Raw genomic sequence first — 9,916 nt, 5'->3', positions numbered from 1 at the left:
CTTTCCCAGTAAAACGAAACGGACAGATTGTGAAGAAGCGGACAAACCTCGCGTTAATATTCGAACCAGTCAGTGTCCCCATTGGCACGGATCACACTCCCATCTTTTAATCCCTCTGTCCGCCCCGTGTCCCCTCATTTACTAGACTCATCCTCTTCCAGGCCCGGTGCTCGGCGCTTCTGAGAGGAGTAGGCTCACAGAACAGCAGCGCTACCGAGACCCCTGGGGTACGCGAGGCAGGGGGATTCCGCCCCTTTGGAAGGTGGCCGAGACCCTCAGGCACTAAAGGACTTCGTCGAGACAGGAGAGCCCGCAGAGATCGGCAGAGATCGTTCTTTTCTGGATAACCAGATTCCACAATCAAACCTTAAAATAACCCTTTTGGGGGCGCTGTTCCCTTTAACAAACTCTGGAAAATGTACACAGTCTTGTGCACAACACGAGAGTTACGGACCTGGGTTAAGGAACGTTGTTTTCTTTTGTTCCCCCTTGGTGACATCACTTAAACCCAGCCCTCTCTTCGTTGATACGACTTTTCTGTGCATGAGGCTAGGTTGAGAGACAGTGAAGCTAGGCTTGGTACCAGCTCATTCTCAGCAGCCACCATGCCCGGCCTAGTCTTGTTCCCTGGCCTGTTTCCACTTTTCCAGCTCTGTTGGCTCCTGACCTTGGCTTTGTGTCCAGTTTTCCAGTGTGACCCTGAGGTTTGGACTTGGCAGCAACACTTCATTTCCCTAACTTTGATATTGGGCATTAGTCTTAATTCTCCTCAGCCCCACCTCATCAGCTTTTCTCCATCCTGGTCATCTACCTTCCTGCAGTCGATCCTACCTGGCCTACCTGACCATGCCATCCCTTTCCACAAAGATATTCACGCAGGAAGAGATCTGGGCTACCTTGGAGAAGAAGCCAAAGAGCCAGTGAGATCTTTAGGAAGCCATGAAAGCCATCTTCCCTAGAGTTGCCTGTCACTTCTCTCTCCTCAGGGAGACATGTCAGTCAGTTCCTAGAGAAACTGCTCCTCATCACAACCCTCAGCTGTCAGGTTTCCCAGGCACCCAGAGGGGACTGAGCCAGCAGCTGACCTGAAAACAGCGAGTCTGCTGACTGTCCAGCGACCATTTTCCTCTATTGAGAATTTTAACCAAGTGTCTGGTGTCTGCAGTTATTTGATATTGGCTGTGGACCCACAGTCACACAAGGCTGAAGGTCAGAACCAGTTAAATATGTTTCCAAGGTGAAGTTTTGGGGAGCACAGGAAGCTGAATTGTGGGAAGGCCATAGAACAGACAGTAGAGCTAGTCCTAGTCCTCCTAGAGGACTAGGAGAGTGCTGCACATTAAAGTGATGTGGACAGAAACCTGCCTGGGGCTTTGTTGCTCCCACGAGAGGCTGCTAAACTTCCAGCACTTTGCACCTAATTCTTCTGCTTCTTTCTAAATTTGCCAGAACTTTTGATTTAGTCACAGAGACAAAACAATAGCAGTTGAACCAAGTGGATGTTCATTTCTCATGTAAAAGTCTAAATGGGGTGTTGGCATGTTGTGGGCTGTGGCAGCAAGCTTGGCCCCCTCTGGTTGCTATGGGGGCTGCTCTGGGCCTCTTGCTGGTTGGTCCCTCAGTATGAGTTTGCATTGTGGGTGGCGAAGGGGCCAGACAAAGAAACGAGAGGGCTGACCTCAATTCCAACTGAGAACTGAAGAGTCAGGAGCCACAGGAGGTGAAGAACAGACCATCAGGGACAGTTGCCAGGCCTGGTGGAGCCTGGTGTGGCTTCTGGTCACATACATAGTCACAGGGCCCTTAATTCCTTCTCATCAGGGGCTCAGGGGCAGGCATTCACTGTCTTGGTGCCACAGTCCCTCTTGAAATATTTCCTTAATGAAAATCAGAAAAGATTCCGATCATCTGTCTGTTCAGAGAGTCTGGAATCCTTTGCAAGCCAATTGTTTTTCTAGAAGTTAGGTTTCTGGGGACAATTAAAACAGCTCTGAGTGGGCAGCTGTGGCTTCATTGCCTAGGCTGAACAAAGAGGAAAGAGCTGGGCTGGGCAGACCTCAAGACACCCCCTGCCCTCACCCAAATGGCTTCCAGACATGGCCTTTGCTATTGGTTCTCTCTCCTAGGACCTTGAAATGACAGAAGAAAAGCATTTGGTTCTAGAAAATTCAGAGGCAAATGGAGGCTCCAGGTGTCCCACCCAAGATCCTGACCTGGAAGGCCAGGGAGCAGATCCTGTATTAATACAAAGACTTAGCAGAATCCTGTCAGCTTCCAAATTAGCTGAAGGTTTTGGCTTTAACATAAATACCCACCCCCATGATCTGAAAGGCCTGAAGGGGCACATTTGTTCCCACATGTAGCAGAAACTAAAGTGGGCCCAAACAGTCCCTGTGAAAGCTGGGCTAACCCACTTTCCTTGCAGCTCCAGGCCTCTGCAGTTTCATCCAAGCTGCTCTTTGAAGGCCACACTGTGTCAAAGCCTTTGTTGATGCCAGGGACAAAGCCCACCACAGGCCATACCCAAAGGCCATAGTCAGAGCACAATTTTGAAGGTTACAGAAAACTCCAAAGAGATTAAAGAGATGGAATAAAGGATCCCAGCACCCGAAAAGAGAAAGCTTTGTGTCTGTAACCATAGCCCTTGGCAATCAGACATCCTCCTCACTAATGTGAGGTCAGAGGGGATTAGAAGTGCTCAGAGGATGGACTGCCTCTGGCCAGTGCACAGGAGCCAGACGAGAGGAACGTCAACAGCAAAGCAGTAAGAAGAACGTGAGAGTTTCTTGATAGTAATAGAACTTCCTACACAGACTGGGAACCAGATTGTAGCTTGAGGGGATGTGACAACGTAGTGGCCTGGAATTTTCACTTTGGAATGAACTACTTTGGACCAGGAAGAAGCGCTGAGCCTAGAAAGGCAGGAGGCACAGGACTGTGTGGGCTTCTGTCTGGCTGGGACCTATGAGCTTCATAGGGAAATGAATCAGGAGGCAGGATAAAGCATAGGCCTCCACCCTTACAGTGCTCTCTTAGCCATCTCAGGCTTCCCGGAACACTGCTACCAGGCTGCTTGCTGGAGCCCTTTACACTCACAGGCCTTCCTGCTTGCGTTCTCTTCTGCAGGTTGCATAAACCAGTCCTGTTGTAGACCTTGTAGCATCTGCTGCAGTGATCTGGTTTGGGTTTCGGTATTACTTGCAATGGTTTGGAAGGAAATGGGAAGTTTGCCTTCTAACTACATTTTCTTTTTGATTCAAGAACCCTAGCAGTTCTACAACCACTGGGCCTAAAACTAAAATAAAGGAAAAATAAATAAAAGGAAGCAAAAACATCTCATTGGTATGGCCTGGCAGCATTGCCAGAGAGAGTCCTCAGGGACCCAGGCTTGTTCTGTCTTTTGCTCTGCCATCCCTAGGACAGCACAGAAGAGGCAGTACATCTTAACAAAATCAGGGTTCTGGAAGAAGGGAGGGGTGGTGAATGGTTGTTGCAAGCAATCAACAGTTCATACTTCAATGGAAAGAAGGTGGGATTTGATTACTGGTCGCAAATCTTCACTCTGTCACTTGCTATCTGTGTGCCCTCAGGTAAGTCACTTAACTTTTCTGTTCTTCAGTTTCCTTATCTGCAAAATAATTCCTACTTTGCAGAATGGTTGTGGGAGGTAGAGTTATCTTAAGACAGTCTAGCACAGTGTCTTCTACATGTTGGAATTCAAAACACTCCCTGCTGTTGCTATGGTTGGTTCTGAGAGCTGTATTTAATTTTCTTCTTAGTCTTTCTTGCTTGTCTGTCACTCTCTTACTATAAGGAAGACAGCCATTTCTGCATAGGTCACTATGCAGTAGCCTTTTCTATTTTTTGGCTGCTCAGCATCTATATAATATCCCACTGAATGGAAATACTAAAATTTATCTATTGTACTATGAATAGACCATTTGGAGTTTTCCCAGTTTTTTACTATTACAGTGTTGCTGTGTACATGCTGTGTTACATGTGTATAGCCGTTTCTTCAGGGTAGAAACTAAATAACATTTCTGGGTCAATGATATGCCTGTCTTCAACTTTACTATATAATGTTTGACATCTTTCCAAAGTAGTATGCCAGTTTATCTTCCTACTGGCAGCTTATGAGAATTTCTGTTGCTCCAGCTACATACACTCCAACAGATTCTTAAAGCTTTGTCATTTTGTAGGGTGCGTAGTGGTATCTTACTGTGGTTTTGACGTTTCTATTTATTGGTTAGCTGCAAGTATATTGCCTCCCTCCCAGTCACTATTCATTCTCTTTATAATGTCTTTAGTGAGTAGAGTTCTATGAAAAATTATTCTTATTTATGTATTTTTGTAGAGATAGGATCTCTCTATGTTGCCCAGGATGGTTTTGACCTCCTGGCCTGGAGAGATCCTCCTGCCTTGGCCTCCCAAAGTGCTGGGATTATGATTGTGAGCTACCATGCGCAGCCTTAAAGTTCTTAGTTTTTTATGTAGTTAACATTTTGTTCTTTTTTTCATTACTACTTTCCCCTTATCATTGGTGCTTTTTGTTACTTATTTAAAAAATCTTCCTGTACTCAGGATCATGCTGGTATTTTCCTGTACAACCTTCTAAGAGCTATAAGCTTTCACATTTCATGTTTAGGTATTTAATCTACCTTGGAATTGATTTTTGTGTGTTGTGAGAAGAATGCTTATAGATACCCAATTTACCCAGTGCCTTTTACTGGTCATTTCTCAATGACTCTGCATTCCCACCTCTGTCCAATACCACGTGTCTATGTATGTGTGGATCTGTTTTGGGGCTCTTCAATCTGTTCCATTGGTCTATTTATCAGCATCTCACTGTCTTGATATCTGTTAATGTAAATTCTTTTGCCTTACTCTTCTGTCTTGGCTATCTTTGGCCTTTTAAAATTCCCATATACTAAAATAAAATAAAATAAAATTCCCATATACATTTTTGAATCAACTTGTTGCCCTCCCTCCCAAAAAAACCCAATTAGGATTTTTATCATTCTAGGACTGTGGTAGATCCCTTCATTTATTTAGATCTACCTAAATGTCTCCCAATGGCATATTAGACTTTTTGTGGAGGATTTGTACGTCTTTAGTAAGTTTTATTACTAGGCACTTAATATTTTTAGTATGCTTATTGAAGTGAAATTGATATGCATTAAGTGCATAATATTTGAAGTGTACAAATTAATAAGTTTAACGTATGTATACACCCTGAAACTGTTACAGGAAAGGAATCCCGATCTAGACCCCAAGAGAGGGTTCTTGGATCTTGTGCAAAGCGAAAGCTAGTTTATTAAGAAAGCAAAGTGGTGAAAGGACGCTACTTCATAGACAGAGCAGGACGTTCCCAAAACTAAGAGGAGGAACGCATCCACCCTAGGTACAATGCTTGTATATATGGCAAGATGTGCTCTGCTACAAGGGTTTGTGATAAACTATTAATTTTCTTAATTATGATATTTGGCAAGAATCAATATTATTATCTTTAAAGCAAAATTAGGAATGCTTTTGTTCCCCAGATATTGAGATATCTGGACACTCCCAAGTCTGGGTCCATTTTAGTAAACATTAATAATTTGTTCCCTTAACAGTAAACATCTAGAGGCTAGGAATGCCTAACTTTCTGGGAATTCAGTCCAGCAACTCTCAGCCTTATTTTCCTAGCCCTCACTCAAAATGGAGTCTCTCTGGTTCCAATGCCTCTGACAAAACCATGACTACAATCAAGGTAATATAGTAATATAGTAAACATATCCATCACCCCAAATGTCTCCTCATGGCCCTTTGTAACCCTTCCCTCTTACTCCTTCCTGCCCGTACATCCCCCCACTCCCTGTACCTAGGCAATCTGCTTTCTGTCACTATAGTTCAGTTTATACTTTGCAGATTTTTATATAACTGGGATCATACAGTATATAATCTTTTTGATGTGGCTTTTTTCATACAGCATAATTATTTTGAGATTTATCTAGGTTGTAGTGAATATCAATTGTTAACTGCTCTTTAAAAAACTTTTAATTTCAAAACAGTTATATATTCACAGGAAGTTGCCAAAATGGTAGGGTCTGTGTACCCTTTACCCAGTTTCTCTCAATGGATATATCTTACATAATTATAGTGCAGCATCATAACCAGTAAACAGGCATTGCTGCAAGGTATGTGTATAGTTTTGTGCCGTTTTATTATATATGGAGATTTGGGTAATCACCACTCAATCAAGGTGCAAGAACTGTTCCATCACCACTAAGATCTCCCTCATGCTATCCCTTTAGAGTCACACCCAGCCCCCATCCTCTACCATGTCTAGACCCTGGCATCCACCAATCTGCTTTGCATCACTCTAATTTTGTCATTCTGAGAATGTTATAAATGGAAGCATACAGTATGTGATCTTTTGACAGCCTAATACCCTTGAAATGCATCCACGCTGTTGCATGTGTCAATAGTTAATTTTTGTTATTTATTTTTATTTTTTTACTGACTAATATTCTGTAGTATGGAAGTGTCACAGTCAGCTTAGTCATTCACTCATTGAAGGACATTTTGGTTGTTTCCAGTTTTGGGCAATTGCAAATAAAGCTGCAATCAACAATCATGTACAGAGTATTGGGTGCACATATTTCATATCTCTGAGATAAACGCCCAGGAATACAATTGCTGGGGCGTATGTTTAGTTTTTTTTTTTTTTTTTTTTTTTTTGCATCCCCATAGGCAGCGTATGAGAGATCCAGTTTCTTCACATCCTCACCAGCAGTTGATATTGTCACTAATTTAGCTTTTGTTCTAATGGGTGGATAGTGACATCTGTTTGTGGTCTTAGTTTGCATTGCCCTAATGGCTAGCAGTGTTGAGCATCTCTTCCTGTATTTATTTGTTATCCATATATCTTCCTCAGTGAAATGTCTTTTCAGGTTTTTTTTTCTTTTTTGAGACAAAGTCTTGCCCTGTTGCCCAGGCTGGAGTGTGGTGGCACGATCTTGGCTCACTGTAACCTCTGCCTCCTGGGTTCAAGTGATTACCCAGCCTCAGCCTTCCAAGTAGCTGGGACTACCTGTGCGCACCACCACATCTGGCTAATTTTTATATTTTTAAGTAGAAATGGGGTTTCATCATGTTGGCCAGTCTGGTCTCAAACTCCCGACCTCAAGCAATCCGCCTGCCTCAGCCTCCCAAAGTGCTGGGATTATAGGCATGAGCTACTACTGCCGGCCATCTCTTTGAGCTTTTTGCCCATTTTCTAATTGAATGGTTTGTTTTTTGTTATTGAATTTTGAGAATATATATAATATATTCTAGATAAAAGTGCTCTGCCAGATACATGGTATGCAAATATTTTCTTCCAGTCTTTTCATCCTCTTAATGGAGTCTTTCACAGAATAAAAGTTTTTCTTCTTGATGAAGTGAAATGTGTTATTTTTTCTTCTATAGATTGTGCTGGTTATTGCTTTTTGTTGCTGAATAGTATTCCACTGTATGGATATAGCGTTATTTATCTAATCATTTGTTGATAGACATTGGGTTCTGTCTAGTTTTTGACTATTACAAATAAAGTTGCTATGAGCATTTGTGTACAGGTCTTTTTGTAGGCTTTAATTTCTCTTGGGAAATATCTAGGAATGGAATATCCAAATCATGTAATAGATGTATGTTTCACTTTTTAACAAACTACCAAATTGTTTTCCAAAGTGGTTGTACCATTTTATATACCTACCAGCATTCTATTAGAGTTCTAGTTCTTCTATGTGCTTGCCAAGACTTGGTATGGTAAGTCTTTTAAATTTAGTCATTATAATAAATATGTAGGTATATCTATTGTCTTAATTTTTATTTTCCTAATGATTAATGATGTTGAGCATCTTTTCATATCTTCATTGGTCAAGTATCTGTTCATATCTTTTGCCTATTTTTATTAGATTGATTTTTTCTTATTACCGAATTAAAAAAGCACTCTAGATGCAAGTCCTTTATTAGACATGTGATTTGGAAATATTTTCTTGTCTGTCTTTTCATTCCCTTACCTGTCATATTGGATTAGAGGCCACCCTACTGACCTCATTTAACCTTAGTTACCTTTTTAAAGACCCTATCTTCAAATACTATACAGTAACATTCGAGGTACTAGGGATTAGGACTTCAATATATGAATTTTGAAGGGAATACAGTTCAGCCCATAACACTCCCCAACAATTGCTCTGGACATGCTGGAATTTTTCATTCTTGCTCAGGGTGTGTTACAAATATCATAATTCTTTTCTCTGTGACGATATCTCTCAGTCTCCCATCAAGGAGTGATGTCTCTTTCTCCACTTGAATCTGGGCTGGCCTTGCCAATAGAATATGGCAGAAGTGACATTGTTCCGGTTCTGAGTCAAAGCCTGAGGAGGCCTTGCATGTTTCCACTCTCTCTTGCAACCCTGCACTGCCACATATCAACAAGACTTATCAACAAACCTGGGATAGCCTACTAGATGATGAAAGATATATGGCCCACTTGCTCCCATCACTCCAGCTGATAGCCAGCCAACCCTAAGAAGCAAAGTCACCTAGCTGATTAGTAGCTGACCGCTGACACAAAAGTAAGATCATCTGAGACCAGAAGATAGCCCAGCTGAGCTCAGCCCAAATTGCTGACCCACAAAATAATAATAAATAAATGGTTATTATTTTTATGTCACTGAATTTTGAAGTGGTTTATTATTGAACAAAAGCTACCTGATATCCTTTTTTTTTTTTTTTTGAGATGGAGTCTCGCATTGTTGCCCAGGCTGGAGTGCAATGGCGCGATCTTGTCTCACTGCACCCTCCACCTCCTGGGTTCACGCGATTCTCCTGCCTCAGCCTCCTGAGTAGCTGAGATTACAGACACGTACCACCACACTGGCTAATTTTTTGTATTTTCAGTAGAGATGGGGTTTCACTATGTTGACTAGACTGGTCTTGAACTCCTGACCTTGTGATCTGCCTGTCTCAGCCTCCCAAAGTGTTAGGATTACAGGCGTAAGCCACCGTGCCCGGCCTACCCTTCCTAAGAGTCTTTGCTCTGGCTCTTACTTTCATCTGGAATACTCTGTGACTTGATCTGTGCATGCCTGGCTGCTTTATATCATTCATATCTCTGCTCAAATACAATTTCCTCAAAAAGGGCTATACCGACCAATCAATATAATAAGCCTGTAGGTCTCTATTGCTTCTCCCTATTTATTTGTTTATTTTTAGAGATGAGGTCTCACTCTGTTAGCCAGGCTGGAGTGCAGTGGCATGATCATAGCTCACTGCAGCCTCAAACTCCAAACACTTGGGCTCAAGCAATCCTCCCTCCTCAGCCTCCTGAGTAGCTGAGACTACAGGTGCATGCCACCTTCACTGGCTAATTTTTGTTTGTTTGTTTGTTTTTAGAGAAGGGGATTTCACTATGTTGCCCACACTAGTCTTGAACCCCTGGCCTCAAGGCAATCTCCTACCTCAGCCTCCTGGGTAGCTGGGATTACAGGTGTGAGCCACCATTCCCAGCTCCCTATTTTATTTTCTGTCTAAAACTTGTCAATATCTGATATTTTTCATTTATTATTTATTTGTTGTGACCTTACCCTCTTAGAATATGAATTCCATGAGAACATGGACCTTGTCTGTCTCAGTGACTAGATTAATACCTGGCACTCAATAAATAATTGTTGAATAATAAAATAATGAATCTTTCAGCAACCACATTATATGGATGTCATTCTTTCCATTTTACAAATGGGAAACTGGGCTGGAAAAGATTAAGTGACTTGCTCCAAACTGCACTGTTAATGGTAGTGGTGGTGGGGATATAGGGTGCTAAGATTTGAATCTCGGATTTCCAAAGACATACCATACTTTCTTTTTTAAAAAATTCTGTTGGGAGGCCGAGGTG

The 9,916-nt window shown here is 42.1% G+C and overlaps 1 long non-coding RNA gene across 1 annotated transcript; it reads left to right on the top strand.

The window, feature by feature from the left end:
* Window positions 1-2,659: 2,659 nt before the first annotated feature.
* Window positions 2,660-8,647, top strand: LOC117071592. Its single transcript, XR_004432367.1, has 3 exons — window positions 2,660-3,590; window positions 5,613-5,749; window positions 8,296-8,647. It is a non-coding gene; the product is annotated as an uncharacterized LOC117071592 (long non-coding RNA).
* Window positions 8,648-9,916: the final 1,269 nt, after the last annotated feature.

The sequence above is a fragment of the Trachypithecus francoisi genome, unplaced genomic scaffold (genome assembly GCF_009764315.1).
Source record: "Trachypithecus francoisi isolate TF-2019V2 unplaced genomic scaffold, Tfra_2.0 Lachesis_group3, whole genome shotgun sequence".
Taxonomy (NCBI): Eukaryota; Metazoa; Chordata; class Mammalia; order Primates; family Cercopithecidae; genus Trachypithecus; species Trachypithecus francoisi.
This window is presented reverse-complemented; position numbering and strand designations above follow the sequence as displayed.